Genomic DNA, 8,748 nt, shown 5'->3' with positions numbered 1-8,748 from the left:
ATGGTCCAGATGTTTGGGGCCTATCTTCAGAGAAAAATTTGGATTTGAGAACTTGATAACAAGATATCTGAATTACACTTATTTGAAAGGAAAATATTTCTAAGAATCAGAATTCTTTGGTTTACATTCCATCATTATTTTGGACTTCCTTGCTGTACAGAGGTTATGATTAACCAGATTGTTCAGGGAAATAAAAAACAGTAGTGTTTAATCACTGGTGGGAGAAGTCTAAGTGTATATTCAGGCCAGATTCTATTTGCACAAAAGCACTAATTCCTGGTCATGGTGTTTTGCAAACAGGAAGTACAGGGTCTGTTTATGCTTTTGTTGTGTATTTTATAATCATTATTGCCACTATAGAAGAAGCCAAAGACCGGGTAATGACCTTTTTTTGCTGCCATATTTGGTCAAATGATGGTTCTATGTATGCTGCATGTGAACATTCAAAATTTATTTTTAGATGACCTGTGAGACCTACGTAGTTTAAAAATAGCCAGGCAGAGGGATTATACTGTCTTTTTAAGGGACAAAGTGCAGCTGTTGCATGAGCAAACACAAACCAGCCTCTCCCCCAGAAAAACTGAATTCTATAAATATGTCATCAAAGTCATAAAAACAAATGCACTGGATAAGAAAAATTATTTTGATTTAAGTACAGGTGTCAGCAAACTCACTGCCTACTCTGTATTCAGATTGGTGCCAGCAGGAAAAGAAAGATATTTGACAGCAGAGTCTATATATATATATATATGTATATTTATATATATAAAGTAACTATCACCATATCAATAAACTTTCTTTGGAACCACTCTGACAGCAGAGGTAAGAACAGGAGTCAGCCCGTTAGTACCTCAGCACTTCTGTTTCCAACCAATTTTTAAAAAATAAAAGAAAAAATCCACAAGACTTTGCTGCCAGCCTGCCTGGCTGGTGTTTAATACTGCTACTCCATCAATAGCTGCAGTTCTGCTTGGCAGAATGGGAGTGGGAAAGCAGGATTTAAAAGATGCACTGCAGCAAGGGCAGATCTAGAATCCAGTCAGTTTGCTTATAGAAGAGTTGTACGGTTCTGGAAGAACTAGTAGTGAAAAAAAACATTTGGTTTTGTTCCTTTGATGAGCAGACAGGCCATACACATGTATAAGAATGTTCTGTTTTATGGAAAGGTTTTCATTTTAGCAATTTTAGTTGTGCTAGTTAAGAAGAATCAGTGTTTAGAAAGGCAGTGGCCTCATGATCCAAAATCTTTGATTTCATCTATAGTGTTAAGATATATGTAACTTTTATAGTAGAAAAAACATATGTGTGTTGGTATCCATGTAGTAAGGTACCTTACTAGACAGTTTGTTACTCCTGCAGTGTGTTTTGACTAATGACAAGAAAGTGACTGATGGGCAAAGGCTGGTGCTTCAGGAGACAACCTCTTTGACTTTTATATTATTTGTAATTATGGTTTTATGCTATTGTGATGTAAATCATGTGAGGTGATGCTGACTAATGGCACCTGAGTCATGAAGTCATGAACAAGAAAACACACGGGTTGTAATTAGCTCTTTTAGGGTATTAAAAGGGCTAAAACACTGGGGGTTTAGAGCCATTCCACAATAGGTCATCTTCATCCTTCTTACGTCAGAAATGGCAGAGTTATGAGTAAGAGAAATTGTTTCTTGTTAGAAATTACTTTTTGAATTTCAGCCCTAAAATTAGGTAAGTAATTGGGAGTGGAGGGGTGGAAGGAACACAACTCTACAGGAATTTAATGTAGGGCTTTTTAGAGGGGAAAAAAGAAATCATAATGAAACTAACAAATTCATCAGGAACTTAGCTAAGGAATGACGAAGGTGTTGATCTGAAAAGCAGTACAGGAAGGAAGTTAAAAGTAATAGGATTTTGAGTAGAACTGAGAGAAGCAGATTTGATTTTCTGACATAAATTTGTCACTCCCAAAGATAATTGCCCTGATACACACACATCCAACCAAAAGAAATCCATCCCAAATCAAACTATAGACAGCCAGCAGAATGTTGATGCCCAAAAGAAAGGACTGGTTTTCTCCTGGCTGCTGTAGTGCTGCCTTCTAACTCAAAATCCAGTATGCATTTTTACCTGCATTTTTCTTTTCTTTTAAGCACAAGTTCTTAGATGCTATTTTTTTTTTATTTTTTTTTTTACAAATTCTCATGTAGCCCATGAAGCTGGCAGTGACCAAAACAGTTGCTTCTGACTGCTGATCAACTTCATTGTACTTCTTGACTACAAAAACTATTTGTGAGATAATTTTGGGGAGTTTTAATGAGACCAATCCCAGTTGTGGAATGAAAACAAAAGGTTTGATGATTCTTTGACTTATGGCTCAGAGAAAGAGGCTCTGATTTGTACTTACCTGCATAAAAGAGTATTGCTCTTCAGGTCTTACATGCTGATATTTTTCATAGCCTCTTTAATTCAGTGTGACTGTGAAATAGGTTTCAATACTAAGCGACTCTCTTGGAGTTATCAGAGCATCTCAGTGTCTTTTATCTTTCTCTTGGGAATAATGTGTTTTTAATAAATAGCCCTTCCTGGAAGCAAGATGGGGAGTAGCATTTGTGCTTCCAAGCAAATAGCAGTTTTAATTAAGAGCCCGATCCCCCATGCCTTTATTTGAGAGTCCACAGTACTGGTTTCACTTGCAGTTGTCATGCTCATTATTAATCTGCAAAATGAGCACTCACAAGACAAATGAGAGGAAAATACTCATAGGGTGCATGTAATTAGCACACAACTTATTATGAACTGCGATGATCTTCTTGATAATTAATCAGGCTTACAGTTGATGTTGGGAGACAATCCAGGTACAAGATATTTCAACAAATAACACCAAATTCCTCTGGGAGCAGAAGAAGACGCTGAGAAATGGGGAGGCAAAAATCATTGGTCTAAATAAATGTTTGATAATTTTTAACTTTTATCAGCCTCAGCTGCTAAAAGCTGGAATTATCTCAGGTATCTGCAGAAAAGACAGTAATGTGCATTTTGGCACATGAAGCATCCTAAGGATATAGAATGGATCAGTTCTCCTGATCTATTGATTTGTCTCCAGAAGAAAATGGTTGCCATACAACACCTGCAGAGAAACAGGATGCATTTGCCATGTGGAGGAATGATACTGCCATGCAGTAATAAGGACTTGGGTCTTGCTTCCACAGTCCAGAGTAGGAGCAGAACCTAGAGCTCAGGTATGTATGAAAATAATCATGGTACAGAAAGGGATCTCAAGGAGTCAGGATACTGAGAGGCCTGGTACCACCAGTTTGTGCACAGGCAAAAGAACATGTTGCGGGCCATGCTGGGCTGCTGTGAAAGCTCTGGATTTCTCCCAAGACTCTCCTTTCTTGTTTTGTTTACTCTCTTTTTTTTTCATAGAATCATAGAATTTTCAGGGTTGGAAGGGACCTTTAAGATCATCCAGTTCCAATCCTCCCTCCCATGGGCAGGGACACCTCCCACCAGATCAGGTTGCTCAGAGCCCTGTCCAGCCTGGCCTTAAAAACTTCCAGGGATGGGATTTCCACCACCTCTCTGGGCAACCTGTGCCTGTGTCTCACCACCCTCATGGTGAAGAACTTCTTCCTAACATCCAATCTCAATCTACCAATCTCTAGTTTGAAACCGTGCCCCCTAGATCTGACATCCTAAAAAGTCCCTCCCCAGCTTTCTTGTAGCCCCTTCAGATACTGGAAGGCTACAGTAAGGTCTCCTTGGAGCCTTCTCCTCTTCAGACTGAATAATCCCAACTCTCTCAGTCTGTCTTCACAGGAGAGGTGCTCCAGCCCCCTGATCATCCTCGTGGCCCTTCTCCGGACACATTCCAGCACATCCATGTCCCTCCTGTAACAGGGGCTCCAGAACTGGATGCAGTACTCCAGGGGGGTCTCAGGAGAGCAGAACAGAGAGGGAGCATCACTTCCTTCAACCTGCTGGCCACATTTCTCTTGATGCAGCCAAGGATCTGGTCAGCTTTCTGGGCTGCAAGTGTACGCTGATGGCTCATGTTGAACTTCTCATACACCATTAATTTTTTGTCTCTCTCCTTTTATAATGTATTTGAAGAAATATTGATAGGAGTTTTCAGTAGCAGACTCGAGCCCTCAGCCAGGAATATGGGGCTGAGACTGATGTGGGTACAGACCTGCAGGTGACCTCCAGCCAGAATGCTCTCTGTGGGATGTACATCTCTGGTGCTCTACCATAGCAAAGAGAAACCTTCCTTCTCCTCCAGCCTAATGCAAGTTATTATCCTGACAACAGAAAAATCCAAGCTGGTCTGAAAAGTATTTGAGCTCAAAATTAATGTTCTGGTATTGAACACATATTGTGCCATCCCACTGGCACAGTGGAGGGAATTAGGCCAGACATGGGTTCATGTTGGCAGACTCATTGATTTGGCCTCTGAATGTTTACCATATGTGTCCTCAGTCCAGAGGCTGATGTGAAATGCAAGGCACAGGCCATTTAGGAACAGCAAAGCATTCATAGACTGTGCCTTTTCTGGAATTAAGACTATGTGGTATTGACTTTAATTTATTTGTTTTGTCTTCCCTCATGACACACTCTTAAGCACCTCTCATAAAATCTCTGCACAAATAATTAAACAGAGAGGCCCTCAAAGTTGTAAGAATGCTACAAAATTACAAAGATGACTGTGACAGTAACTGTGCCTGTGTCACCAAGCAATCTTCCATCCAGAGCACACAGATATGGATGAAAAGACCTACCATCTGTCACTAGCAAGTACCCAAACATTATCCAATAGTGCAGCAAAGCTCTCACAATCTCCATTTTGTGATATTCATCAGCTATTCCCATCCTATTTATTCTGTGTATTGTGGATTGTACAGCCTCCATGCGTAGGTTGCAAGGGGATGCTGAGCCAGTAGAAGCCAGACAACCTCGGCCTTACAGCTGAAAAACAGATGAACATTTCTCTCTATTATGATTTATTTACTCTTCTTGTTTTGTACATGTGTGGCTTGTGAGTGAGTTGCTTGTCTCAAGTTTCCCTGCAGAGAAGTAGACTTCTGATCACCTGTTTCTCTCCCTTTGCAGAGTTAGTAAGACAAAATATCCTCTTCAGTTCTCTGGAAAACCTGCAAACTGTCTCAGTTTCTTATCATATCAGTGTGCTAAAGACACACTATAATTTGCATCCAACCTGTATGATAAAAATGATTGTGAGAGATTACATGTTGTTGCATTCATGAAGCTTTTACACCTGCAGAGAGAAAAATGCTCAAATTTTATGAAAATCGTATTCCTTGCCATTGCTACATCAGACTGTTAAGCACTTTACAGGAGCCCAGAGCACTGTAACCTGACAAAGCTTGGCACAGCCTCACTCTGCTGTTCCTGCTGAAATAATTTTACTGCTGTCTACACTGCACATAGTGCAGTCATTATAGCAGGACACCTCTGCTCACTTGAGATTTTCATTTTACCACCATACTATAGAAGCAAGGAGGCCCTTTGACTTAACTTCCAACTCCAGATCATGTGTCTGTGTCTGGCTGCTTTTAAAGCACCTGATGGAGCTGTTGGACAGCCAATAAATGAATTCAATAAAGCATAAGTGAACTTACCAAACAAATTATTTCTCTACTTCTTGTCAGAGCTGTTCGTGTGCTTAATGTACTTGTAGTGGAGTGATTTCTCTTCAGCACTGCTGGGGACAAACAGCCTTTCAGGGCAGTGGAGGCTTGGCAGCAAAGCACAGTCTGCAAATTATTATCCTCTGGTCCTGAAAGAATGATGTCAGCCCTGCCAAGCAGGCAGGGACAGCCAGGAGGAGGGAGCCCTGAGGGTCCACTCTTCCAGAAATGCAGGTCCAGCTCCCTGCTCTTCTACACGAGGCCTTTTGCTCCTTGCTTGGGAAAGCCAAGCAGCTCAGGCCATTGCATTCCCAGAGAACAGCAGCTGAGAGTGTGGGGAATGCTGAGAACATGGTGGTGAGGCATGGCTGCCCTTACCTCTGTGATGCTTCTCCTTGGCAAATCCTGCCTCTGCTCTGCAACAGGGTCCCTGAATGGCCAAGGTACCTGCTTAGAGCAGGGTCAGCCACAGCCTGGGTTCCTTCTCCAGGAAACCTGCATAAGTATTCAACAGGAACCTTGTTAATAAGAACCTGTGTTAACAGGAATGCCTACAGTGAGCCATGAAACAAGCTTGGGGTTCTACCTCCTGGGTTTTGCTTCTCCTGGGCTCATACCAACAGGCTGGTACCTTGGTGTTTAATAGGATAGGTATATTTTTATGTTTTCTTTAAGATTATACTCATTCATTCCCCCCCCAGGGAAAAACTAATGGCAAATGCTAGCACAGATTGCAGAAAGATAAAAGGTAGATTTGAGAAATGGCTTTTGAGAAATGAGTTAGTTAACAATTCTTTTCTTTAAAAGTCATTACTAATTATCCAGCTGTAGTTGCAATTGGACATTTTGGTAGTTTGCCCTTTTACTTTCCTTGTCACCATTCCCAACTAGTGAAAAAGAGCAGAATGCATGGGTGAGAGAGAATTACTCTTTTCTTTGCACAATTTTTAATTCCAAAAATTTCAACTAGCTTTGAAATGCCAGACTGAAAAGTGGTTCTGGTGTTTGAAAAGTAGAAAGGCTTTGCAAGTGTAGACACCAATAGAAGGAGTAGAAAACATGAAGAGGAAGAAGGGAGACAAGGGGAAAAGTCACAGGAAAAGCCACTTACTCAATTTCCTGGTGACCAAAACCAATTTTCCCTGTAATATTTTGAATCAGCTGAGAAATTCTTCCATTGAAAGACAAAAGATTATGTCCCCAGCACAAGTCTTCCTGTAAAATCCCCAAGACAAGCACATGCAAGCACCAGCATTAGTCAATGGCATTTTCCTTCCACAAACCATCTGTGAGACAAGGTGAGGAAAATCATTTTAATTCCCGGGACTACAGTGGAGTCAAACAAGGGGTTTGAATACCACAACACCAAGGAATATTTAATGTCCATTCCCAAGAGGTGATTACACAAGCCAGGTAGTTACTGTCAACTGAATCACTGCCAAAGTGATAATGAAATAAGTAGATAAATAAATAAAATTTAAAGGTTATAAAGGCAGCACGAGACTTGCTATCCCATTTCCTCTCTGAATATGAGAGAGCAGTAGTAAAGGCAATTCACTGCCCTTGAGATGGATGAGCTCTGTGATGCAGTAGCCCAGTTGCCAGGACAGCCACTCTGCTCAGCATTTATTCCAGTAATTGCAATTAGCAAGCAAGTGATCCTTCTTGTCAATTGATTAGGCCTCCTTAGTGTCAGGGAAGTGATGGCTACCTGACTTGGCCCAGTTTTCTCCTCATGCTTTGCTGATAGTTGCCTCATTATCAACAGTCTCTGAATTCTGCTCCCTCCTGTCTCGTGCCATCTGCTGCTGAGCCTTCTGCCACGTGCCCAGCAGCAATTACCTGGTAGCACCTTGCTGTCAGAAGTCAAGGAACAGGGAGCTGCAAAAGAGGTATTGGTGATTAGTGAGATTATCTTGCCTCAAAGTCCCAGATAGCTGCCTGGATCACTTAGGCTGATGTCCCTGGTTGAAGGTAAGCTATGGATAGCTGGATAGAGAGCGCACTGAGCATCCACATTGACATCAAAAATCCCTGACTCTGGCCCTGATGCAAAGCTCTGGAGTCAACAGGAGACTGAATCTCTGAACATTGTTTCAGGTTCACATGAAGATAGTATTTTTAAAGTATTTCTGTTTCTAAAGATGCAACACTTAACCAAAAAAGCACTGAACTAGGTAGATTTCCACATGGCAACTCTTGTGGACCTACAGCAATGAACAAGTGCTCTGCTGTTCCAGGAAACCTGGGGAATGCACTGAGCCCTGTGTACTGACCAGATGGCTTCCATTAGCCACCTCTAGAAAGAGCTGAGAGGATTCACAGAGCAAGAAAGACAAAGAAATACATTGCTAGCCCACAGTCAGTGCCACACCAGGTCTCCATCTCCCACCATTTGATGCTGTTCCATGGGACTGGGTCAGCTCCTTTTCACACCAGTGGAGTAATTGGCACAGTAATGGCTTGTGTTCTCTCTTCTGAGAAGTGCACTTTTGTCCACTGAAGCTGATATTGGATTATGGATTGAGCTAAAAATTCCTTCTCAGCCTTAATAATTCCTTTAATTACAAGCTGATAATCTAAACCAAATCCCACCACTGACATTGTGTTGTACTGAACAAGCTGTCCTTTTATGCCTTCTGGGGAGCACTGAGCAGGCTATGTTCTTACACATTGCTCTTTATGACTGTAAGCAGACAGTTAAAGCCAGTTTTGATAAAGGGCTTTATCATATACCCCTAAGCAGTTAGTCTTAGCAACAGTAAATGCCAGGGCACTGTATAAATCGTTTTATAGTACCAGTTGCTTTATACTTTAAAGGCTACTCATGTCAGATACTGTCTTTGGGTCTAATATTGCAGAAAATGCTTCTCCTCAGGTGATATGAAAACAGAGCAGGTAAATGGCAAAGCCTGAATGCAGCAGTGATGTTAATTCATTACAACATGCTCAGGACATAAGTCTGTGCAGTGAAAGGTGCTGCTTCAAGGAAAGCTGTTGGATGAACAGAATGTTTTTGTGGTTCAGGAGTCAAAGCAGGACAGGAGTGGAAGTTGGGGCAGATAGCTAGTGGAGGGTACTTCTTCACACCCTTTTCTCTTGCATCTGATCTGGACATTGT

The 8,748-nt window shown here is 41.5% G+C and overlaps 1 long non-coding RNA gene across 1 annotated transcript; it reads right to left on the bottom strand.

The window, feature by feature from the left end:
* Positions 1 to 5,228: 5,228 nt before the first annotated feature.
* Positions 5,229 to 6,904, bottom strand: LOC139798056 (uncharacterized). The gene is made up of 3 exons (XR_011726692.1): positions 6,739 to 6,904; positions 5,619 to 6,122; positions 5,229 to 5,254 (listed from the first exon to the last, which is right to left on the bottom strand). It is a non-coding gene; the product is annotated as an uncharacterized lncRNA (long non-coding RNA).
* Positions 6,905 to 8,748: the final 1,844 nt, after the last annotated feature.

This window comes from Heliangelus exortis, chromosome 7 (genome assembly GCF_036169615.1).
Source record: "Heliangelus exortis chromosome 7, bHelExo1.hap1, whole genome shotgun sequence".
Lineage (NCBI taxonomy): Eukaryota > Metazoa > Chordata > Aves > Apodiformes > Trochilidae > Heliangelus > Heliangelus exortis.
The sequence above is the reverse complement of the archived record's forward strand: the minus strand, read 5'-3'. Positions and strand labels throughout refer to the sequence as shown.